The sequence below is a fragment of the Apteryx mantelli genome, chromosome 7 (genome assembly GCF_036417845.1).
Source record: "Apteryx mantelli isolate bAptMan1 chromosome 7, bAptMan1.hap1, whole genome shotgun sequence".
In the NCBI taxonomy this organism is placed as follows: Eukaryota; Metazoa; Chordata; class Aves; order Apterygiformes; family Apterygidae; genus Apteryx; species Apteryx mantelli.
The window spans coordinates 17,551,116-17,576,921 of NC_089984.1; the positions used below are offsets into that span (position 1 = coordinate 17,551,116).

Sequence of the window (25,806 nt, forward strand, 5' to 3'; positions counted from 1 at the left end):
ATTCACTGAATAAGAGAAGAATCTACATCAAGACTTGAATATATGAATAATCCAGTTAGGAGGAGGAACACCCTTCTCCCCACCATATATTTAATTTCCACTTGCTGTGCTCTCCCCCATGCTGCTTTGCATCTCCAAGTCTTCAATTATTCTTCTTGAATCAGTCACACAGTGTACACCCTGACTGTCACATGGATTCGCATCAAATTCACAAGAATAATCTCATGCCTATAGTTTAACTAGACTGTTTCTATGGTTATGACAGATATATTATTGCTTTTGCTTAATTATATACCTTGCTCCTGAACACTCCTTGTGATCCAGTCCCTGGATTCGACTCCTTGCAGCAGGGTCTGCTGACATTAACATGAACTAAAACAGTCATTTTTTTGCGAGTTGAGGAACATTGGAGGCTTAAAGAAACTCAACAATAAATGCCAGTGACCACAGATAGCTAAAAAAACACCGATTTAAAGAACGGAACAGTAGAAACTCTAAACCATTCTGTACACAGAGTTCTGTGAGATAAAAACCTCCTGATGAATATGGTTCTGATTTTAAGGCAGTTCATCATCTGAATCTTTCAATTGATTTTGCTTAATTTTACATCATGCTATACCATGATCATACGTTGCAGGATAGTTGCCACCTTCTCCCAGACACCTAGCATTTCATAGCAAAATATTCTTGGTCAGGGGAAGATGAGTGTCTGTTTGAGGACATAAAAAATAATTTCCTCCTGAAGTCCCAGAGATTTATGCTGCTGCAAACCTAACTAGCCTCATTGTTGGCCCTGGCATGATTCATACAGATTATGTAAAGTAATCAGCCAAACTCTTATACAACAGCCAAGCTCTTAAGATTTCTCAGTATGCTGATCCCAGCAAACAACATCAGCATCAAATTCATTCTGCATGTCATTTCAGCACAATTATTTTACACCAGAAACCGTCAGTATCTATTCAATGCAACACAGTACATTTTGGAAGAAAACCCTTCTTTAAGGAAAAGATTCAAAGCTCAGGAAAAGAGGTGCTTCAGCACTATTTCATTTGCGATGACTCTCACCTGGCAGTGTAACACAGCCATTTCCTTTCTGAGAGGCCAACGCAGTCACAAAATAGAGGGGCCTAATTCTGATCTTCATCTGTGTGCTTCTGCCCCCAACCTCCACAGCATTTGGGGAACATTTGATGTATTCTCTCCAAGAGGTTGTTACCAAGAAATACAGCATCCAGTCCTGCACCAAGGCAGGCCATCCACAACTGTGCTGTAAAGACAGGACTGGTGTACGTCACCTTCTCTTTATTGTGCTCCATGGATGCTGCAGAGATCCCAGGCATTTCTGTCTCCTTGTACATCTTCAGTGATATCACTTGGGGTTGGGCACAAAGATCAAAAAACAAACAGACCTGTTCTTAAGCCTACCGGAGCCTGGGACTACTCCAGAAAGACCCCTGAGAGTTTGGCCTGCCTATTGAGGCATGCACAGCAGAGGAAAGTAATATGCACATGTAATCATGGAATGAACAGGATAGAGCTGCACATGATAAATCTGTGAGCAGGCAGAATCCTGTATGAACAGAGAACACTTCCCTAGAAATGGAAGATTTTAAAGCACAGGAGAAGGGTTAGAACATGAGGGTGGGGGAGAGATCAACATCCATTGACAGGAGAAGTGAGAGAAACGTGCTTTGGGAGGAAGACCCAAAGTTCTGCACAAGTGTCCTGTAGGGCAAATGGGGCATTAAATCCATTGGGATGACAGTGAGAAGCACTGAATGACCAAAACCTGCAAGTCACAAAAAGTAAAGTGCAAAGGAGGTATGACTCCCATGTTAAAGTGATGATAAATAACATCTTAAATTTCTCTTCTGTCCCGAAGCACATTAGACAGGAAGATATGGCAGAAAAGCTACAGGCTGAAGCACAGGGACTGCTTAGCAATGCACACAGTAGTGAAGGGCAGGAAGAGAGGGACCATCACATTCAATTGAAAGGGTAAGAAGAATTTAGAAAGACAGAATGTAATTACTTACACTGGAATCCAGCCAGGATACTAGAGATATCAACCTTGCTGTAAAGACCTTTAAGAGGTAAAACATCAGGTACAAAAGAGGACTGGGAAGATTATATATTGAAGTTTCAAGAGCATGAAAAGAAAATGCACTGCAGAGGAAGAAAGCAAAACTACACAAGAGGTTAAGCTAAATAACAAGAAATTTTCAAGTGAATTAAGAACAAGAGGTCAGTGAAGGAGACAGTATGGCAGTCCTCTAAGAGGTAGGAACTATAATTTATTCACAAGAGGGGGAGAAAGGCAGTAATTCAAAGTGTGCTGGAGCCAAGAATCCAAGTGTAAAGTTCAAAAATGACACATTCTGTCAAAGGAACTTGAAAGAAACATACTACACCGGGTCAAAACATAAAAATGTAGGAAATGACTTACAAAAATCCATCAGATAATAATTGTTTTTAACCAAAACCTTAGTTGCAATGGGCAGATGGGAAGCCAGTGAGGATGTGTTTGAGGCTGTAATAAAGTTTTAAGTCCATAACAGTGGAAAAGGAGAAAAATCCAAAATAAACAGTGTATAAGTTAAGCACTGCAATGGAGGACAGATGGCAACAGGAAGCATTTCTCACAGCCAGAAGAATGAAGTAAGCTAAAGATAATGCAAAGTGGCAATCTCCCTTCTTAAAATATGTGAGGTAAAATTAAGCTTTGCACTAACTACTGCTGTGTTACCTTAATAGTGGAGAGAGATACACAACAGCATATCACTTAAAGTAACTGAAAATCCAATCATGATATCTTTGTCTAATACATAAACTTAGTACAGTTTGCTTCCCTCCTGGCATCCTACATTGATAAGGCCAGACAAATATTGTGTGGAAAACCAAAAATCACATTGTGGAGTTCTTCTGAAACAAGGTTGTTGTGGCTTGATCCACACTGTACTGTACTGGAGTCAGAAATAAAATGTAGGAGATTCTAAATAATCTGGCAAAAGAAAAAAGAGTTCATTTCGAGGAGGGGAGGGGGTGGAAGCAAATGTGATCATATTGATGAAAGGAACTGGCCCAACTGCAGTAAATTCCTTTTCCACCTTTCTTGCTTCTTTTGTTTTTCAAAAATAAAAAATATAAATAAAAATAGAAAATGTGCAGCTGTGCCTACAAATATGAAGTGATTCTGGAAGAGGCTCTTTCAGATAAACTAATTGCCGTAATGATTCTATGAGCGGTTGCTCCTGAGGAATCCTTTTGCAGTTTCACTCAGGACAATTAGAATCTCTTTCAAGCAATGGAATTTGAAATGGAGAGAATTTCCTGTCTTCCACATAGCTACGTATTCATAACTCAAAAAAATACTGTTACTGAAAATCTTTAAACTGCACACACACAGAGACCCACTCACACAGACCAATCCATAAAGAAACCTATCATATTCCTGATTTAGACTTAAAGATGGTGCATCATTCAATTAGTTTAAACCTTGCACTGCAGCAGCTAAGAGAAATTCCAATCAATATAGTGAACATTCAGCTTACTAAACATAAAGCATCATACAAAGCTGAACATTTTTCTCCTTGTCACACAGAATTATCTTAATTATTGTTTCAAGGAACAGCTTTACATAGAATCATCTAGTAATCCAAAATGCTGCTCAGAAACTCATCACTGGAATAATTTATGATTTTTTCTTTCTAACATCTTGGGCTTGTTTGATATGCTTGCCATTTCTCGCTGACAGGGAGGTCGATTAAATCACATTTATATTGTAAACGTATGCATTGCTTTTTACCCTAGGCGGTGGATGAAGAGATACAGAGCCCCATGGGAAAAGCAAGCCAATCCACTTTCATATTGCAAATTTCTGCTGTTCAGAAGAAATGAATGGTTGCCAGGGAGAGCTGGGAATTACTCGAGGATGCAAAATGTTATTTTAGAATCCTTTTGAGAGAGGTTTTTCTCCCCCCACCTCACCATTTTCACATCTTCTGCTAATGCAGCTCACATCAGTTTCTATGAAAACACTGAAGGAATGCACTTCACCAGCATTCTTCAGAGGATCTGTATAAATCAGGCTTTTACTCTGCCTGCATAAAGCAGGCCATTTCTTCACTTTCAAAGGGAGAGGGGAGAAGGGATTTGTAACATTTTCCAAAGCATTATGTCTCCCCCAAATCATTCAAGATGTGGAAGGTCACCACATGTTTTTGAACTAAAAGAAAGTGTTAAAAATGGGGAGGGTAAAGGTTATTGCTCAGGGCCATGGAAAAATGAGGCTGCAATATCATTAACCTAACAGAACTAATTAGGAAACATTCAGCTTTTATAAATTATGCAAAGCACTCAATTTATACTTTTTCAGATTTTTACTATAACAGAGATAATTAGAAAATATTTACACCAATGGTGTAACCTAAAAAAACAACCCTTCTATATCAGAATACCTTCCCACTAGTACTTTCATACCTACATTAGTGAGAAACAAGTATTATTATCTGAAAAAGGTTTATGGAAACTCATTCATTTGTGACCTAAGACCAAGAAGATCATGTTAGTATTACCCTTCCACTTAACGTACTAGCAAAGAGTCAGTTAGCCAACTAACTGCTTAAATAATGGACATTGCACAACTCTAAGGACTTTTTACTAGTTTAATTACGGCAGAAATCTAGTTTAACTGATTTAACCATGCCGTCCAGGGATTATGGAAACTCAGGGTCAAATCCGGCAATTGAGTCCACTCCCACTTAGAACCCTTGGAAACCTGGAGGACTTGGACATTTTAGTGTTAATTGTATAAGCACAAAATGTTCTGAAATACCAGCTTGGATCTCTGCTTAATTTTTAGAAGGCTTATATTGACCAAGTATTGAATAAAGAAGGTTCTAACAGAAAAATTCCCTAACTCAGACTACTCAGCGGAAGATGGTATCTTTGCAGGCACAAAAAAAATATCCAAGTTATTTAGCTCTGCACTCTCTATGTCTGTTTTTGAGACATGGCTAACCAGATCCTGTTCCTCCTCCTGTCAAAATACAGAAATACCCTGTACAAAAATGTGGAGAGAGAGAGAGAATAGGGTTGAAATCAAACTGTTTTTGTATGTGGGGGAGGGGAGGGGATAAAAGTGGAAGAGAGAGGCAAAGATAAAAGCCTCATAAAAGTCAAGCTTCTATTATTTAGAGGGAGGGTTAAAGAGATATGCAAATACACTCCTGCCTTCAGATCTCCTATTTGTATTGCTTTAAAGGATGAGTTACAGTGAGATTCAAAGCCCACTGAAGCCAGTGGAAAGATTCCCTCCACAGATCCTTAGATGTTCTGTAGGATATACATCCTGATTTGGCTAGAAGATTTTTGAAGGTAGTGCAAAGGACTATATATATAATCATAGAGATTCAGCTTGTGAGCTGTAGGAGAAAAAGACCAGGAATGAATTCTGGTATACTAGAGCTGTAGTAAAAAGTGCAGAATACAACTCAGAAGAAAGGTTTCCTCTATATTATATATCATTTTTTCTCCCATGACTTGCACAGTCAAAAATATGCACTGTATGCCTGAGAAAAAAGTTGGTCTATGCAAGTTCCCCTACTTTTGCCTCTTTGCAGAAAGTATTTGCAGAAATATTTGCAAAACTCCTACACATTTCTACTATTCATATAACTCCTAGATTTATGCAACTCTGATGAAAATCCACTCAATAGAACCTTTCGTAAATTTTCATGTTACCACTGTGTAAAGCTTCTACCATGAATCAGAGTAAAATCTACCTGCCTTTTCTCCACCTCCCATATTTACTGAGTTACTGATAGTGAAGGTCTAACATTTCATCACTACAGTTTCTAAGCACAAGATCAGCCCATTAACCAGGTACACTGGATTCCCTGATGCATAAAGTAATTTGCTGAAGTGACGCGTATAAAAAACAGCCGGTATTTAATGATGTGGGAAAAAATTGCATTATGTATAAACACTAGCATTTTCTCTACTAAAAGTATTAGCTTTCTTTATGGTTATTAGGCAAAATACTCATTGTGTGTGAATCTCTTGTGATTCACATGTTACAGTTTAATTCATACTTTTACACCTTTTAGTGCTACTTTTCCATAAATGACAAGAAAGCAAGAAAAGAAAACACACAGTGCCAGTAAGAATTAAAAAAGACATAGAAACCATGAACAAAATCTCCAAATAGTATAATTCAATGTAGTCAGATACTTTTAGTGGGAGTTAGCACAGATAGCAGAGGGGAGCAGGAAATCAAAAGGACATGAATTATATTCCTGGTTCTGCCACTCACCAGCTATGTAACCACGGGGAAATCATTATGGCTCTCTAATCCCATTTCTACTTCCTTCTTTACTTCTTAAGTTCCTTTGGTCTAGGAACTATTCATAAGTTGCATCAAGCAGTGACTATTAATCTTGCTGGGGGTCAGCAGGCACTACTATAATCCAGACAATAATGCTAATGATAGCACAAGACCTTCAAAAATAAACTAAGTTTGATGACAATGCTTGTACACTTCTATCTGCTTTACCTGATTCAAAGACGCTTTGCTAGAATGGCATGTATGACCATTGCTTGTCATTGTCTGGGAAGTCATGAGATCATTGCAAAGACTGACAGATTTACTGGATATCTGGATTTGCAGTGAGCGAGATCTGATAGGGGTCACCCAAAACATATAGCAACTATGGTTCAAAAGACACTCAAGATATTGAAACAAAACAGAGGATAGAGACCCAAAGGAAATCAAAGTACTTCATCACTTCCATTTTCCATTCCCACCAAAGAAAAGACACTTTCCAGAGCTGGTCCTGAGTGTGCAGGGACCTACCTGCAAATTTGTCAGCTGCTCTACCCATGTCAGATTGCCAAAGGACACCACTGTGGCTATGGCAATAATGCTCCATCAAAATTAATTTAAACTCTCACTACACCTGGACCCTCTAAATATTTCAGCTTCCTTATGAGGGCCACCATCTCTTTTGTTTGTTCTACCCCTGCATCTTATATTCCTTTAAGAGGACTGGTTGAGATAACCTCCTCCTGAAGGGAAGAACAGGGGACTGCTCCTGTTCTGGGGAGAAACTGAACTTGTTGTAGGGGGAGAAAATTCCCAAGACTACAGGCTGTAAAGGGAAAGAGAGAATGAGAAAAGAGAAGGGTACTGGGAGCCTGCAGTTTATGCAGAGACACTGCTGCAAAGAAGGAAACAGAGAGCCAGGCCTCAGAAGCAAGGGAGAGAGACACTTGTCAGGAACCAACGGTGCCCATGCAGAGTTTCTTGCAAATAAGAAAATCACCGAGTTGACTGAAACCAAGTATGGAACCAAAGGTCTTCCTATAAGGACACAACGGGCAGGGGAAGAGTTATTTACAAACCCTTTCCAATTTTGTCTTCCTAAGTTACTTCAAGTATTCTCTGTTTGAATATATTAGGTATCCTAGTTCTAACAAAATCTGACTTCTTAGAGTTTAAGCCTCCTCCTTTGGGGAGCTCAGCATGAGAAGGAAGTCTAAGCTTAAAGGACTGGTCAACTCGGGTTCAGCCTTTCTTTGTAGAAATGGAGTAGAGCAGAGAATCCTGATTTTTTTTGTTCTTATCATGTAACAGTCCTAAGCCGACATGCATTCAATGCCTACCAGAATTAACTGAAATTCCCTGTGATGGTGAAGTGCCTCTTGTAGGTCACTGACAGTTTGCCACTGGAGTATCACACACTAGATTTCCTGATTCAGTGACCTCCAAGGTTTGCTTTCTCACGTCTCCTCTCTACTACCTGTTTTCTTTGTTCAGACTGAACAACTTTCTTATGATTCCAAACCCTCCAACTTCTATGACTAAAGAAAAAATAAAAGTCTTTCTACTCTCCACCACAGCTTTGCATATCCATTATGCAAGGTAATTCTCCTTGAATAGGTTCTTTTTGAATTCTAACAACCTACTGCTGTTCCCAGCCTGGTAGAGGGACATGCTCCTACCCTGCTATCCCACAGGGATGTTCAGTAATAGAGCAATTCTCACAGCAACAGCTTCATAATGTCAAAAACAACTCTGAGGTTGTGCAGATACATTTCCCAAATCGTTAGGTTTCCACCAACATCAGTGGTCTTGAAATAACCTTTACCAAACTACATATATAAACTTGGTGGCCAGGACCTGGGTCCAAGTCTCTGGTGCCTAAGTCTGTTGTCCTAATCACCAATACTCTGAGTAAATTTTTTTGAAAATAACACAGGTTCCCCATGCTTTTTTGAACCCACTCAAATCAGTCTCTGAGTGACCTCCTAATTTAGGAGTCCATCTAGCAATCCTTTCTCTCTTGAATAATTCCTAATACGACTATCTGAATGAGAAACATTTGCTTATGTAAACAAAAGCTGCCTTATCTAGTCCCTCATTAGTAAAAATTCACCTGTCCTTTATTTTCAGCTTCTGGGTGAGAGGAACAGATATAAGTTGTATTCATTACAGCCCTCATTATGACTCTTGCTACCAGAACAAAGTATTGTAATTGTAAGACAGATGAGAAAGACAGCAGCATCCTGTAGTATTGTGACCTTTCCAGCATTTCATATTTTGACTTAGTGACCATTCCATCTGCTTGTGGTACACTGCAGGGAAGAACAGAATAGTCATGCATGACGGTAACTAAGAGGAAAGGCAGTACAAACTTAATCCATTACTGTAAACCTATGTAATCTCATTAAAAGTCTTAGTTAGGTCCCCTCTCACCTCCTGCTAAACTGCCAGGGCTTAGCCTGCTTTGATATTATTAGAACATTATGTTAATAGTGGCAATAGGCTTTTTTATGAAGATATTACTATCTCAGTCTGAGATCTCATTCACAGATCAAGCTTCTTTCGTGAAAAAGCAATGATGGATTACTGTTCTGGGCAACACTTTGCAACAAGTGACAAATCACGTTTAATTCCTTGGATATTCATTATCATAACACTAATCCATCTGGCATTAAGAAGGAATAATATGCAAGCCTATATTCTTTCTCTTGCAATTTAGTATAAATCTGGAATAGCTTTTGAAATCTTTTTAACAGAGATCTCCAGATACTTCCACATCACGTAAAATATTATAACATTATGGTATCGCTAATGTCTCAGTACTTTTATATCTTGGATTGAAGACTGTGGAATAAAGTCCAGCAGATGAGTCCCAGCCTTTCAATACCTTCCTACAGTATTGGCAATTGGTAAATACTGGCTATAGATACTGAGCTAAAATTCTTATTTAGCATAAATATTTGCAAAACTAGGGAAAAGAAAATAAAAGCCCTAAGTCATTAACAGTTCAAGTCAGAAAGGATGTGAAAGACACACAGATGTAGGAAGCTGTAATTTTAAGGTACGAGTTATGACAAATGTAGCTCTAACAGTATAAGCAACCAGTCAGGTTTTTTTCTGCATTTACCAGATGAAGACAGGCTTAGAAAGGTTGCAATTCTCTTCCTGTTAGCACTTTGCACTGAAGCAACATATCCCACGTCACATGACACAGCTCAGTTTGGCCCTGTGGTCTCCTTGTTGTTCCTTTCAGTGATTCGGTGTCAAGCTTCTATCTACTTTGGGATAATATTTAACACAGTCAGCTCATGCCCTGGCTACAGAACTGTTTATCACCTCTTTTCACCTGTGTCCAGGTGTCTGCAGTTTTTCCTTTAAAGTTTCTTTGAACAGTGGTATACAATAAACAGATACCGTTCTTAAAACAAAACTATGCTTTCTTTTAGCAGTAGGAACAAAGAATTTAGAGAAAAAGGATTTCAGAACAAAGATCTATCTCTGCTTCCCCTAAAGATTTAGCATGCCATGGCAGCAATCTGAGAAGGATTAATCTCTACAGACAGACATGGCCAAGGGCCAAGAATAGGAAGGAGGTGGGAAAAGGAGGAGTAGGAACAGTCTCATGGGGAAAGTTCAGAATAGAGTAAGAAAGAATACGGCAGAAAAGTAGTTAAGAGCCAGATATTTGAGAGTCTAGGTGGTAACAAATGGATCTGAATCTTATGGAAAAAAAAACAGGCAGTCAACAGAGAATGAGAGGAGATGGTTACAGCAGCACAAAAGTCACCCTGAGAAACAGAAAGGGAAGCAGAGCCAAAGGTAGGCAATGCAAAGAGATCTGGTAGCAAACAGGGTGTGAATTTGAGATGGTGGTGGTCCAAAAGGAAATATCCAGTATATAGTTTAAAAACACAAAACTGATAAAGTGTGACTTGGAGGTCAAAAAGTAGATATAAAAGCAGAGCACACCCAAGCTACAGTCCTAAGCTTTGCAAGAATGAATGTAACAGTGTACACAGCCACCTGGGAAAACTGATGGAAATGTGACTGTCAAATCAAATAAGCCTTTTTTATTTTAAAGCAACAGCCCATTATTTTGGCTTCTTAAAGTTTGAGAAAGCTACACCTTTCTAATTGCTCTTTGCCTAACTACTATTCAGTATGTAAATAACTCCCGTCATAAGGAATTAATAATTCATAAGCAATGAAGTTAAAATTAATTCTCCCGTGTCTAATTTTCTGCTTTAAAAAAAAATATATAATACACAGTGGAAATGAAAATGGCTCAAACTATTTTACACTGGTTAAATGTATTCATGTTTTCTATGGTGCTCTCTCTCTCTTTGTATGAAAACTGTTAAGTCTTATTAATATTATTATTTAATAAGATTAGTAAAAATTAAACTCCACCATTAAAAATCCAGAAGCATGTTTCCTTTTGTTTACAGGTAATTAGGTAATTTTAAAACTGCACACAGAGAAAGAAATTAATTAATTGTGGGGAGAGAAGAAAGACTAAAGAGGAGCTCACTGGTAGTGCATGAGTAACTATTAAAAGGCACATTCTGTTCTCTTCATATATTCAAGTTAAATAATAATATCTAAAGTATAGAGAATTTTAAATGCTCAAAATATTGCAAGGCATCAACTAACTAGCTTTCCTATGAAGTAAATGCTTTAAGCCTTGTTTTACAAATTGGGAAACTAACAGGTTTTAAGATTTTTCCCAAAGACATTTCAGGTATGCTTATAAAACACAGTGTAGCGAATCGGTGATATGTCCAAGGCTGGAACGCAGAACTTCCCAGTTCTGCAGCAAGATAGTGTGTAGCATCTGCAGTTATCTAGGGGACAGGTTCTCATGTGGCACACGTTGTTCCTCTAAAAAGCCTTTTATATGTGAACAGTGTTGGAGTGAGTTACTGCTTATCACGTAGCAAATTTAACTGCTGAGGGCCTGATCCTGGTTTTACCTAAATCAGAGAAGTAGGATTTAACACAAGACTTTGTTCTTATCCAGAGCTTACAAAAGCAGCATCCAAATTAAGTAAATCAGCTACTCTGATACCTGCTAAGGAATAAAAACACTAACGGCAGCAGGACAAATTGACAGAATCAGTTGCCAGCAAAACATACTTATGCAGTAAATGTTACTGCAAACACCATAAACACACGGATGACTCACTGAGCTGAAAAGACTGAGGGGACAAAGAGAAACATTTTTATGCCATTCTGAGATGAAAGACTAAAATTATTCATTAGTAACAGAGCAATCTTTTTTACATACTGACCAGCAGACAGGATCAATTCCAGCAGCCCCTCTATAAACAGTATAAAGACTCGATTCCTTCACTTCTTTAAACTGCAATTTGAAAAAGCACTTACCTACATGCTTTACTTGAAGTGCATACCCACACCCATTCCTATTCATGAAAAAGCCTAAGCATATATTTAAAGCTGATATAAGGTTGAATGATTTGGTTTACAGACATGCAGCTGAGCTGTTGGGGTTACAAGGTCCATCTCTGCCTTCTTGCTGTGTGGCAGCTCGTTAGAGCATTGCAGCAGAAATAGGCAGGCTGTGCAATGGTGCCCAGATCCTTCCAAATTCTCACCTTTTCTTTGGTATTGCTAAACTGTGCCTGGAGAGTATTTCATTAATGTGCTTTGTAGGTCACAGTACAAAGAAATATTCTCAGTTGCCTATCACTAAAATGAAATTCCCTTTCGTTCACTGTAAGCCAGCTCAGGCTCTGAAGCAGGACACATGCTTCAACCATCAAAAATGTGTGGGACAGGTCTGACTTTCACAATGTGTAATCACAGTGACTCTGGCATGTAATATAAGCAACTCCTGACCAGTTAAATAAAGGTAACTCCTGTCTGCTGAAGTTTGAATCATGACACTCTGTTTTGCACACAAATCACAAGAAAACACAAAAACATTCCAGCACTTAAGCCTGGCAGTAGTCTCCCTTAACATATGAAGGCAAGCAGGCATTTATTAAGTTGCTCTGTCAATTGAATATTTGCAGTCAATCAGCACTGAAGGCTGGTAGCAGCATGTTTGAACATGGCTAGATACCAATATTTCTACTGAAAAATGTACTTAAAAATACACTTTGAGGAGATGATAAGTTATGTGAAAGTGCTGTGTCAAAGAGTATTCAAGAACTTACACATTATTAATTTCACATCCCTACAGAACACCCAGATGTGGTCAAATTAAAGATAAAACACATGACAGTAACTCATTAGGTTGTCAGAGAAAGTCTGTGATAGTAATAGATTAGAACACAAAGCCATTTGAGAGCCCAAATGAGATGAAAGACATCAGAGAGCTGAGAATAAGCCATATCATTTGGTAGTATTCAAAAATACATCATCATTTCAGCCTCAGCTTAGTTAACTACAACTAGAACCAAAAGGAAAATCTAGAAAAATAAAATGGATGTACCTCATATTTTCATATATTGGACTGCCTTTCCTCTAACATTTTGATATTTACCATTATTAACTTGTCGTTGTGCTGGATCTTCCTCAGTCATGACAGTAAATGTCAGTTTTTGCCCAAAGGAGCTATACATTCTTGCTAAGAAATACCAGTGAATTGGCCACAATGATTTAAAAGAACACAGAAATAGTCATTGTCTTGAAAATTCTTTTTTAATATTATTGAATATTCATAGATACCTTAATTTTCCTCTATTAATTATAGTATCTTTTCATTAATAATTTTGCTGTTACAGAATTAGAGATGTTATTTTCAAAAATAGCCTAATAGTACAAGATTGCAAAATCACTTTCAGCTATTGGAACAGGGTCCTGGGCAACCTGCTCTAGGTGATCCTGCTTGAGCAGGGGTTTGGACTAGATGATCTCTAAAGGTCCCTTCCAATCTCAGCCATTCTATGATTCTGTGATACTGGAACAAGAACACTGCAAGTCTGCAACATTTTTTAAATAGACTTTGCCTACCAGTACTGTGTAGTTAGTCCTAGTTGGCAGTTTCTGCAAGGAAAATTTTAAATTGGAATTATCAACAATCCTGTAAATAATTTTAAGATACTGCATGCTAGCTCCCTAGAAGTTGGTTTTTGAAACTCTGATAAGAAAACACTGAATGCAAAGAAATTTTAGCTTAGGCATGACCACCTTCTTCTCTAAGGCAACCAAGAGAGTGCTTTCTTTACTTTAACACCTTCATTGCTGACAGACTGCTCATGTATCTCCTGACACTCCAGTTCCCAGAAGAGACTACATTCAAATGAATCAGTATCTGAGGATACTTAGAGTGGATGTATTTCCTAGGTGTACCTGGTGGAAGTCTATCAGCATTAGAGAAGTTAATTAGTCAACTGAGGGCTGGAATCTCACCAGGCTAATTTTTGCTGTCAGGGATAATGATAGATTTTTCAAGCCTTAAACCAACAATTGGTGCAAAAGATCAACCCACTAATGATTGTCAATTAGTCGTGTGACTGTTGACTTCATTTTTCTGCCTTTGAAAAACATGTCATACTCATTCAACAACAGCCCACACCACCTGTATTTTGCAGCTGTGAAAATACAGATATTCCAAATAAATCCCCAGAGATACCAGAGCTAAATGTTTTTTGGTAAATAGTAAATGCCTTATCATTGTAATGTTATTAACTGTGTTCATCTGTCTAGAAAAACACAGTGCAACATTCATAAATGCAGAATAATCTAAACGTGTCTGGCAACAAATTAATGCATTCATTGCAACAGCTTAGCTATCTCCAGGTAAATTTGTTACAAGAATTATAACCAAGAAGGAAAGACTTCAGTCAGGAAACTGAGGGGGACTGTTCAGATCAAATATGTATTGTAAAACATCTTGCATAAACATGAGATTGTCAAACTTCAGAGTTTATGTGTTCACATATGTAATCACAATCTATGGCTTAAATTCAGGTCTCCTTCACATTATTTTGTGCAGAGAGAGGATGTTTGTGCTGTGTCACTGTACTACCATTAGGATGCTAGGTTTTGCAGTTGATTTTCTCCAGATATTAACACTGGAAGAACTTATTACTTTCTGCATTGTACAATCAAAACTCAAAGCCAACACTGAAGCATAAGCCTGTTTAACAACCAGGATGACTCTCTAAAGCAAAAAAGTGTGGAAAATTCTGACATACAGCCAGAATGATATACATCCAGAATTTGCATAAACTGTGTACATGGATCTATGTGATACATACTGTTTGAACTCCTTGGAATTAAACACAACGCAATGATGAAGAAAAAAAGGACCCAAGTTTAACCCATGCACTTGTTTCGGTGTGGTTAGGATTTCTATAGCCGTAATTCAAGACAAAATCCTCTTTGTACACTGCATTTAGATGATGGGACCTGTATGATAGGGTTTGATAATGCCTGGTAACTGCTGACAGCTGATGGACACACCTTACACAGTGCATAGTACTGAATTCCTCAAGTATTTTCACTTCCCCTCAGTTTCACTGTAAATGAATGCAGCTCTTTGGAAGGCTGAATACGTAGTTTCCTATTTAGCCTTAGAGTATTTATAATGCTAGCAACAGCAGACGCGGTAGAGAGGCTCTAGAGAGGAGAGCAACACCCTTCAGAGAGCAAGAAAATAAAATAAGCTAAAAAAAAATTACCTTCACCCCAGTTCAAAGCAGCCTGCAGTTTAGTAAATGTTTTCTTTCACAGGGAAGAGCACATTTCAGTAGAAGACTTCAAAGCATCACCAGACTACAGAGATAAGCTCAGCAACCACAACCTAGGAAGCGATGAGAACTTTTGAAAATGTTCACAATAAATAAGGATATGTTCTTCCAAAGTAAATACAAGCTTCCATCCCCACAGCAAACCCTCAAGATGGTACAAATTTTCCCTCATACTAATTAAACAGTGGGCCTCAAACTGGGCTGCTTGCTGGAGAAAAAGAATAGTTCTGTCTCCACTCTATCCTTGCTGCTCCCACCTTACTGGCAGAGATGCCAGCTAGTGCTAGTAACGGTAATACTTTTAGCAAAGTCCCTAGTACTAGAGATCTAATAAGATCAAATTGGATTTTTACTCCTCCTTCATGTTTAGCACTGTAGGGTGTTACTAGCAATATAGATATGGAAATAATACTGCAGCACACAACTGAAAATGCAGTGTTCTTTTTATGTGCCCTAGCATGCACTACAGAGCCAGCCTCATGCTGGGAATGTGTCTTGATTCCTAATTCATTCAGCCCATTTTATCATCCTATTAGACACCACAAAAAAATCTCAATGCAGAGTAGCTTAGTCCCTTTAGCAGTTTCTTAGCCTTACAAAGGAAGGGCAGGTGTTTCACACAGAAGGAACATATTCTCTTCCATGTCCCTCCAGTTTTTACTGATGAGTATAGGAGGAGATCAGGCGGATTAAAATAGATTGCAACAAGCCTTTTTAGAAAAATTTAGAAAGAATACTATCTGGGCAGTACAGAGCTCCTGAAACGAGAACAGCAATGCATGTGTAGAACACTATGACTTCCCAAACTAGCTAAAGAAAAGGATTCTTCTAGAGTTCCTTATCTGGGAAAGAACTTCATTTTAAACATTCTTTTAAAAGAAGTTCTTCTGGATTTCATTTAAAGAAGGAAGGTTGACAAAACTTCTCACCACATGGCAGGTGGAAAAACAGAGGCTTGGGTAAGCTGAGCAATTAAAGTTCACCCTCGCATACCAGTGGTATAGAAAGGAACTCAGTTCAAACATTACCTCATCTTTTCTACCATTAAAACCCAAACAACTGATATATAGAGAAAAGAGAATTTTAGAACTACATATATTAGTTTTATTAAGAATAGAAGTTTCACCTTGTTCTTCTTACAAGGTGTCAGTATTTAATTTTAAAAAAATCTCAGAAAGAATCAACCCAACCAATAACAAAACGTCACCTGTTCCTTCCAGAGCCTTTCTCTGTAATGCTCATGTATTTTTCAACTCGTGGTCTCTGACAACCTGTTCTCTAGATTTCAAGCCCCTGCTCCAGAGCATGCAGGTACTAAAGATTCTTAGTGAAACAGAGATTAGGATTTTTTTTTTTATGTCAAATTAAGTAAAACCCAGGCACACTTGACAAAAATTTAGATTTAAAAAAGGTAACCATCTCAACACAGATAACCCAGCATGTAAAAATTCGCTCTGAACAGCTGAAGTCTACGGACACCATATGCAGCATATAACAGGGTTTTACATTAGAAAAAAATATAAGAAACTTAAATAGAAGCATCACTCTCAGCTCCACTTACAAGGAAAACAACAGGGAACCTGTTCAGTATTGGAGCCAAGATGTCCAAAATTGATAAAGAGATACCACTTTTCTTTTTAACAATAAGTTTTAGAGTTGTGGTATTTGGTTGGCAGTTTCTGAGCCTCACCAAATCACAAGTTTCACGTCAGAAAAGGGTAGGCATATTTATTTAGTAACAGCAGCTGAAAGCATGGTGCAATTTCCTCATTCTGGCAGCTGGCACATAAAGAAAAACTCCAAAAATCATGACAGCTCTAATGAAAATCTCAAGAACCAATACTGTCTCTCTAACAAAATGCCTACGAGGGCCAACCTTTCAGAGATGTTGAAAAGACTCCATTAGAACTGGAGTTGTCAGCATTTAGTACTTCCAAAAAAGTCAATTCCCATCATTATGTCATGATCTAGCAGTTCATATACTATATATCTACATGAAATACCGCAAGGAAAGCTGATCTTACAACTAATTTTTTAATTAACATTTTCCCAATTTTCCTGCCATAAAAAATTCCAGTGATCTGATAATTAAGATTATGAACACACAGGTTGGATTGCAGCTATTTCTTATTCAATTCCTGGCCTGAGAGCAGAGAATAGCCAGGGTATCTTCTGCAAGCTACTTGATTCTCTTTATCAGAGTTCCCACTTTCATTCTTTTCTAGGTTTTTGCTTAGAAAGTACATTCCGAGGAGCAGAGATTGCCTTTTATTTATGTCCGTATATAAAAATGAAATCCTGTCTTAATTGGGGATTCCAGGCAAAAGAAACCTCAAACCTCTTCCCTCCCCCCCCCCAATTAAGTAACCTTTGTTTTATTTGTCTTTTTATAAGCAGCGAAATACAGTAACTTGCCCAATAAATGTACCGTTGCAGGTGGCATCCTTCTGTTCTGTAACTTTCAGAAAACCGTGTGAATGTTCCAGTAACAGGGCATGCTGTAATGTGGTCTTTTTTACGAATTCACATTAAGCCTTGAGCTAGCCTAGATGGCACATCGTATCTGAAGAGGGAAAAGAAAACTTCACATCACTGGAATTCTGTCTCTGTGGGGGCTGAGAGCTTGGATGTTCTTTGGTTATTGCTATGCTGAGTGCTAAGATGGCTGTTAAATATTTTATCAGCCAAGACTAAAACCAAGAAATGTGCTGAAAACAAGGGCTGAATGATCTCTGTTTTGAGTCTCACATTGTGCAGACACACAAGTAGATTTCTTTTTTTATTATTTCCCCTGCTTCCTCTATTTATGTTTCTCTCAAATATCTCCCCCAAAGCAGCTACTCTGAGGGTTTTCTTTTCCACAGCAGTGGCTGTGGTACAGTGCACTTTATAAGGGCTGACAGTTAACCGAAGTAAACATAAGGACACAGCAGCATTAGGGATGTCAGTCTGCAAATAGAATTTCGTTGTAATTCTCTGCATGAGGTCTGGGAGCAGCCGAAGGCTGAATTAAGAACAGTGCTTTTGCAGATTTTATGAGGCTGATGCATGCGACTATTCTCCTTCCCTCTGTCACACTAGAGGCTCAGATGATGGAAAATCACGTATTATCTGTGCACGTATGTGTGCATGCACAGCAAAATGTATCCTTCTTCTCAGGTCCTTGCTGTTCCATTTCCCCTGGTAGCTCTTTTCAGTGACTCCCTGACACCAAATACACTGATTTATTTGTAGTATAAAGGTGCAGTAACTAAAAAATTTTCTTTCCCCCTCCTCCCAGCTCTCTTCCCCTTTTCCCTCCCTGCACACACTGAAAAGCCCTTCTTAAAATCCTTTTTCTGCTGTAAACACTAACTTCCAGACATGAATTTATCTGTGCTTTCCACTCTGTGGTTTGTGCTGTCAGCTGCTAATAACAGAGTTTTTACCACCATCTGCAGCTCTAAGCTCTTCCTGTGGCTTCTCTCTGCCATTTCTAAGAATTCTACAAATAAATCACATCTGATCAGTGGATCAAACATGAAATATATGGCCACCGCATTCCAGCTTAGGCTTTGTTTTAGGGAGTTTAAATGACAGACGAGTTTCTCTGACACATACCTGCCCGTGAGGAAGCAGTGAGAGCTCTGGTTCAGTTTTGTAAGCATTACAGAGAGAGATGATCATGAGCTGAAGTTGCCCTGAAACCAGACTGCTCTGGCTCTGGCAGACCCCTATCTGATAAGGGAAACAGAGCAGAGTCTGGACTGTGTCTGGAAAGGGTCCATCTTTGTTGCATAAGGTGCAGCCATTTCGTTAAAAGTTGATCAGTTTAAACAAGCAAAGCAGGAGACACAGTAAACTGTCGTGCTCGGCTGCGTGGTCTTTTCATTTATGAGAAGTCCTAGGATGGGAAAATGTCTGCAGCCGAGGCCATGTCATACTTCCTCTGAAATCAGAAGGTATTGATTTTTTCGACTGATATTCTCCCCTCCGTTTCCTGCATCTTGCGCGGCGGCAGAGCAGCTGCAGCCCAAGGAACTGTGGGAGCGGCTTTCGCATCTGAGCCCATTAGTCACCAGATGTCACCTTCTGCTGCCAGTGCCTCCAACAGCCCGGCAGACAATGTCCCATGCATGCTGAACATCTGAGCGCCGACGCCTTCAATAACGGCGACAGCTCGACGGGCCGCGCCGACAGCCGCAGCCCCCGGCCCCAAAGCCGAGTTTATACTGACACCTGCAGCCCCTCCGGGAAACGCGCGCGCCCGCCGCGCCTCCGGTGCTGCCGGCTCACCGGGTTTGCCTCGATTTGCGTGGGGTTTTGCTTCTCCCTCTCCTGCCTCTCTCTCTCTTTTTTTTTTTTTTTTTTTTTTTTTTAAAGAAACACCTCTCTTCCGAGGATGTAATTGATTTTAGTCACCAGAGGAAATACCAGCTGCTCTATTGATTTCTACATTTGCTGAATTTATTTTGTTTTCTCCTCTGTGTGATACCATAAAATGTTATTAAAAAGGTGCTGTAGATCAGACAGAAAATTATTTGTTTTCCCCTAGAAAGACTATTTTTTAACTACCATATTTTAAGCATTTCAACTCAATTGCAGGGGAAAAAAATTATTTAGAATCCACTGTCATTACCTGGTACTCGTTAGCAAGTGGTTTACGGGTCTGCCGAATACACTGTAGAAGGCTGCATCACCCTGTACAAGCACATTTTCCTCCACGTTAATGATTTCTTTTATAGCCTCACCTGAGCTTCCCTCGCATTTCACTGTGAAGGACGAGGCAGTTATTAGAATCAGATTTTCAGTAGTATTTTAAGCAGTAAAGAAAATCCTATGGAGAAAATCTATGAAAACTAACTGTTATAAAAAACAACTTTAATAATGCTCTGCTAAGCTAAACAGGGGAGTGTTTTCATGAGGCTGTGTGAGACTCCCTACTACCAAAAACTGTTCAAGAATTTACTCACAGTACAACAGACAGTAGTGTCACTTTACTTGAGTAATTGTTCAAATATTTCTAATGTGAAATTAACTGAAAAAGTCATACTTTAATTGAAGCTTTGGGTGTTTCAATTATATTGAGCAGAAGCAGAGCACAGCATGTTATCAGCTCAGATTCATGTGTAAGATAAAATTTGGAGAAGAGGTATGAGAATTACAGATTTTTTCAAGCAAACTGAAATTATAAGATATGCACGTTTTAGATATAAACAAAACAGTGCTTAAAACTGAAATACTTTCAAAAACATGAAAAAACATTTTGAATTTCTTGGAATGTATGTTCTTGTAACTGGAAGAGCCAGATGTAATTTGTACAAATTTTCAATATGCTTGGTTCCTCCAGTCGCCTTTCTTTGCATTTATTTTTTTTATCTGATAATTTTTCAGGCTTAATTCTGATCCTACAGAGAAATGAATGGATATTCTGCCACTGTCTTCAATGGGCTAGAACTCCATTCATAATCTTTACCAAAATACAGAGAGCTAAGCAAAAATCTATTCTGTAATAAAGGAAAACAAAGTTACAGCATTCATAAAGGCTATTTGTTTCTATTTTAAGTCTTTTAGTAATGGCATTTTTGCAAGCTGTTAATTCTTCAGGATGCTTTCTGGTATTTTGACTAAACATACATACCTTATACATATGACATTACAATAAGGCCGAAAACAATTTTTACATTTAGGGATCCCAAGAGATTCCTGCTGCTGCATATATTGCTGCAATTGAGAACAGATACCTTGTGGCCCTGGGACACGAAGAACTGGAGTTCTCCATTCATATGATCCAGTTTAAAAATGAGACTGCTCTTATTAAAACATTGTGCCTGAGCCACTCCAGAATCATTTTAGCTCTCATACTTTATAATCAGGACTTACCAGGCCTGCAGGTAGTAGGGAGTTTAGCTACGCAGCTCTTCTCTCCTTAGGGAGAAGCTTAGCATCCACATCATAGAAAGAGAGTGCTACGTTTAAGTTTATATAACATGACATTCTAGCAAGCATGGGAGAGTACGCTGTAGCATCCAGTCTATGCAGTTCAGCAGATTATTGATGTTTGTTTCCTGTGCATTTATCCCATACCAAATCAACACTGTGGCATCCATTTTGTCTGTTCAGTCTCAGGCTGTATTTTATAAAATGTGAAAAGCAATACTATTTAATACTTCATTACAATCCTGATAAAGATGCAAAAATTAAAAATTAATTTGAAAAAATTACATATATATAAAAAACATGTTGAAAGCCCAAAGCTGTCATATAATATTATCTGTCCAACCCATTACAGTGACTCCACAAAGCCAGTGCATATTATTAATAACAAAAATTATTTTACAATTATTTCTCTAAGGAAAGAAGCCTATCCCAAACACATTTCACCTTTGTAATATGCTTGTAGAATTTTTCTGCATTTCCACATTTTTAGCAATCAACTCAAAAGGAAGAGCCTATATGAGTATGTCAAAACAAAAATCAGGTCCCATTGGTCTCCAGTAAAATATCTGAAGTTACTGGAATCATCTTCAGATTTAGCCCAGTATCTTCAAAGTCTCGGAAAACTTAGGATTTGTTTTTAAAATACTAATCAGCATAAAAGTTTACAAAGTTCCTTAACCACCATCTACCTATCTATAGGTGTAGGGTATGTATAATAATAGCATTTTTAATAATTTATTAAATTCAAACATTATTAAATTGAAACACAATGTCCAAAGTGTTTGGAAAATGCTTTCAAACCATTGAGGACTGCCACTTGTATGGCTTTGGAATCTAGAAATGTTCCATGTAAAAAGCTGCTATGCTTTTATTATAAACACACCTCAGGATTTAATATACTAGGCATTTCAAAACACAGCATGCTGAAATTTGGCATTTTCATTTTGTGCTTATACATTATTTAAGTGTAGGGTATATATGGAAAAAAAGAGAAAAATCTAGCAGAGAGGTCATTTCCAAAATTAAGCATCTGTATTGTTGATACTGCTGGTCAAAAGGGGCCCTAAACCATGTAAAATTGATTTTGTTTTTAAGCACTAATGAACAAAGTCTGGGACACTGGCTGTGAATTAATGATCGCTTGGGTGGAGCTGATTCTATTAACCTCAGGTACTCATTAATCCCCAGGACTACCTTCCATCAAGGTCATTAGTGCTATTAAAAGCCAAGTATTTATCGTATAATTGTATTTTTTGTGCCTTACTGAAGTATTTTTGCTGATTTTCTTTCTCATTTCAGTTATCTAGGTCCACTTCCAATGATACGGTCTGCCGCTTGAAAGAACTGATGCCCAAAGTATCCACACATTTTCTAATACTATCGTGATTAAAATTAATTTTAGAGATTGGGTTTTGACATATCCAAATGTAGCCAAAATGTGCTCTTTGCATGAAAAGATCTCAGTCAAAAGCCATTCTCAGGTGAGGGGCGGCATATAATAAATCCAATCCAAGCTGAAAGCAGGGCCCAAGCACACAAGTTTTCTTTCCCTGACAGTCACTTCAAGGAGACGGCAGGCAGTGGTTCCAGCTTGTAGGTACCACCTTTGCTCCCATCTCCCAAGAACAGAGGGTCAGCGCTCGTGTGCTTGAAGTTGCCGTCTCATTTGAAAAGCGGTAACTAAGTGGTGGTTCGAAGCAGTTTCCTAAGTTCCCGGTTGTGACGCCTAACTCTGCTCGCGTTGCCTCCCATGGATCTACACTCATCTCACAAGGGTCTGAAGGCTGCAACTGAGGGGTTCTGCAGCCAAGCTGGGCCAGACAAGGCCTAAGCTTGAGGTCAAAACAGCCAATATTACAATAAGTCCTGAAGACCAGTATAAATGTTTATTACTTTACAAACTTATCCCACCCTGAACATTTATGCAGACCCTGTCACTAGACTGAGTGCAGTCTTTAATACCCATATCAGATGAAGTAACAGAATACAGTAAATCTACCCAATGCTCCTTTTTGCAGCTTTCTCATTAGCTCTCATAAACCAAAGTATAACTGAATTATCCTTTTGGATAGGACGGCATTGAGTTAGAGCTAAAAGGACACAGGCCGGCAACAGAAAACAGAATGGTCCCCCACCCCACCCTTTCGTCCCTACAGCTTGGAGATACTTATGCTAGAACTAAATTCTTTTATTTGGGTTTCAGCCAAATTTCAACATACATGCCTTGTCTTTACAATCTTTGCAAAAAATCTGCTTAGATTAAAGCAATTTTCTTGCTCTACACCAAGTTCTTTTCTATGTACTGAATCTAGTTTTACTGAGATGCCAACAGCTTAATAGCAATATACATGATTGGTTACCTCAAAACACTTTTTGCAGTGCCTGCGTCTGAAAGTGCTTTAAGATGGCTTTGAGTAATGCCATGATTTTCGTCTCTGTATTTTGAAAGGGAAACTAGCTTATACTTGTCTTCCCAGAAAAGAACATGGGACACATAGGAAATGAGCCTGAAATGGACCTCTTAATTCATTGATTCCAGTCCCCTGCTATAAGAGGCACCATATCATATAATCTCCTTGGTAATTTCTTGACCCTGCTACTCTAATTAAAAGGCCATTCCAAAGTCTGACTCCTCTAATGGCGAGGAACCTTCTTCTAATTTCCAGCCTAAAATTTATTCATGACCAGTTTATACCCATTTGTTCTTGTGCCTGTCCTTTAGATTAAGTAGCTCATCTCTTTTCCCTCCCTGTTTTACCTACCTTCATGCTCTTTGATGTATTCATAGACAGCACTCAGGAAAATGAAGCTGAGTGGGATCTAAGTTAAATGAGCAATCTCTTTTCAGTCTCCTCTCATAAGACAGGCTTTTCATTAACCTTGTAGCAGCAATTCTCTGTACCTGTTCCAGTTTGAGTTCATCTTGCTTGAACATGGGTGAACAAACGTGTACCCCGTGTTCAAGATGAAATCTGACCATTATGTTGCGCTACAGAATTAACACTATTCAGTGTCAAGTGGATATACTTCATCTGGCAAAATATAGGACTGTTTGCTTTCTTTTTTTCTTCCCTTGCAGCTGACTGTATTAGTGTCTTAAGTGACTAATACATAAGCCTTCTCTTTCTCTGTCATTTCCAGCTCATGACCCCAACCATAAAGAATAAAATCCTGTTATTAGCCCTTCACTGTGGTCTCTCATAGAAACAGATGAGTCAAAAAAAATTTTTTTTTTATGTTAACAGTAGAAATCTTGGTGCATTCACTGCCTAAGACTCACTATTCCACATATGCTTAACAGTAAATGAATCCATATACTCATATTTCCAGTGTCAGAATGCAAAAAGTCTAAAGCTCAGAAAGTGTTACTTTCCAGCCACTTATGGGACACTTGTGTGTCTCAGCCAGAAAAAAATAGCAATCTCTTGATTTTGTAAGCTGAAACAGTTCTTTATTTTGTATCTAACCATCAATTAAGTAATAAAAAGGACTTGCCCATTTCACTGCCTGCAATGACACAAGAGATTCTTTAATTTGGAGGACCTAATTTTTTGAAGGTTTGTTTCTGAGAATTTACAGTTCTGAAAAAGAAAAGTTAGAGAGTTTCATGTGTATCCATTTCTGTCATTTCCCTAACGCAACTGCCTAAATGCAGCTACTACTTCAGCAGCAGTGACACAAATTTTATATAGCAAGATAACACAACAATGCTAGTCCACCTCTCAAGCATGTTTGTTTCCTGAACACTTTGGGTTGTATGTGTCACTATTTCTAGTCTTGAGCTTAAATGACCTGTGATCAACTAAAATGCTCTCTTAATTTCCATACACAGACTACATGTATCACTAAAACTAACAATGGGAAAAGAAAGCGTCACTGAATTGTCACTCGCCTCCCGCTGAAAGCATGTAGGGCATGGGCAGTTATGGGATGAAAATAGCAGTTTGCTGGGTCCTCTTTGCAAACTAAATCAAGCACCACTGATGCACAGAGAGAAGCAATTTTAATCTAGCAAAAGAACTGATGCAGGTTTCTTTCATCTTAGAGCAATGAATAAGACAAGAAGCAAATTGTACCCGCAACTAGAATCTGCCAGACACCACTGATTTCCTGTACTCTTGGGGGAGCACCAATGTGGTCAGTGTGAGATTTCACGGTAACAACCTGACCCCTTTATGTCAAAAGCAAATTTAGTTGGTGACTGCTCTGAAGTTTGCATCCAAATGGAACTTCTCAGTGCTTTTCCGCACTCAGACTCTATTCATTTCTGGCTTACCCCGGCATCTGTTTGCACACCCAAAGGAGGCGGCTAGGAGACTGCTACATAATATAACTGAGGTTACACAGTTGCACAGATTTTGAAAAAAATAAAGCAATTATTTAAAATTATAATAAAGAAGATTAAAGCTGTCTTCATGTAAAGGGTGATTTTTTTAAAATATAATGTTGGAGATTAAAAAAACCTTTTCATCAGTGATTTACAGATATCTGTACAATAAAATCTGCATGCTATGTAGTTGTGATGTAATTGGGAAATAATTGTTAATATTTCACAGATGTTGCAGAACATTGAGTCCCGCTTCTTCATAAACAAATTAAGGATGAGCAAAACTAGGAACAGGAATACAAACATTCATTCTCATTAGGAGTAGCAAATAACGTCTTAGCTTGAATGTGATGTCTTTGCTACAAGAATTACTTCTGTCTGGAGAGAGATTAACAAAAAAAATCCCCTCCTTGCTCTGAAAACTATTCCAGAATAGGTGATTTTCCTTCTTATAATAATGGTGCTATCAGACAAAGCACACAGGTCAGCTAATACACAAAAAGATAGCTGGCCTC

At 38.4% G+C, this 25,806-nt stretch overlaps 1 long non-coding RNA gene across 2 annotated transcripts in view; it reads right to left on the bottom strand.

Moving 5' to 3' along the window:
- The window catches only part of LOC106498927 (uncharacterized), a 292,560-nt gene extending 274,994 nt beyond the window's left edge, over positions 1-17,566 (bottom strand). For both annotated transcript variants that reach the window (XR_001295072.2, XR_010884643.1), the window contains exons 1-2: positions 17,474-17,566; positions 14,977-15,098 (exon numbers count right to left, since the gene is read on the bottom strand). This is a non-coding gene — a long non-coding RNA (uncharacterized lncRNA). The remainder of the gene's footprint in view (positions 1-14,976; positions 15,099-17,473) is intronic.
- Between the last annotated feature and the right edge of the window lie 8,240 nt (positions 17,567-25,806).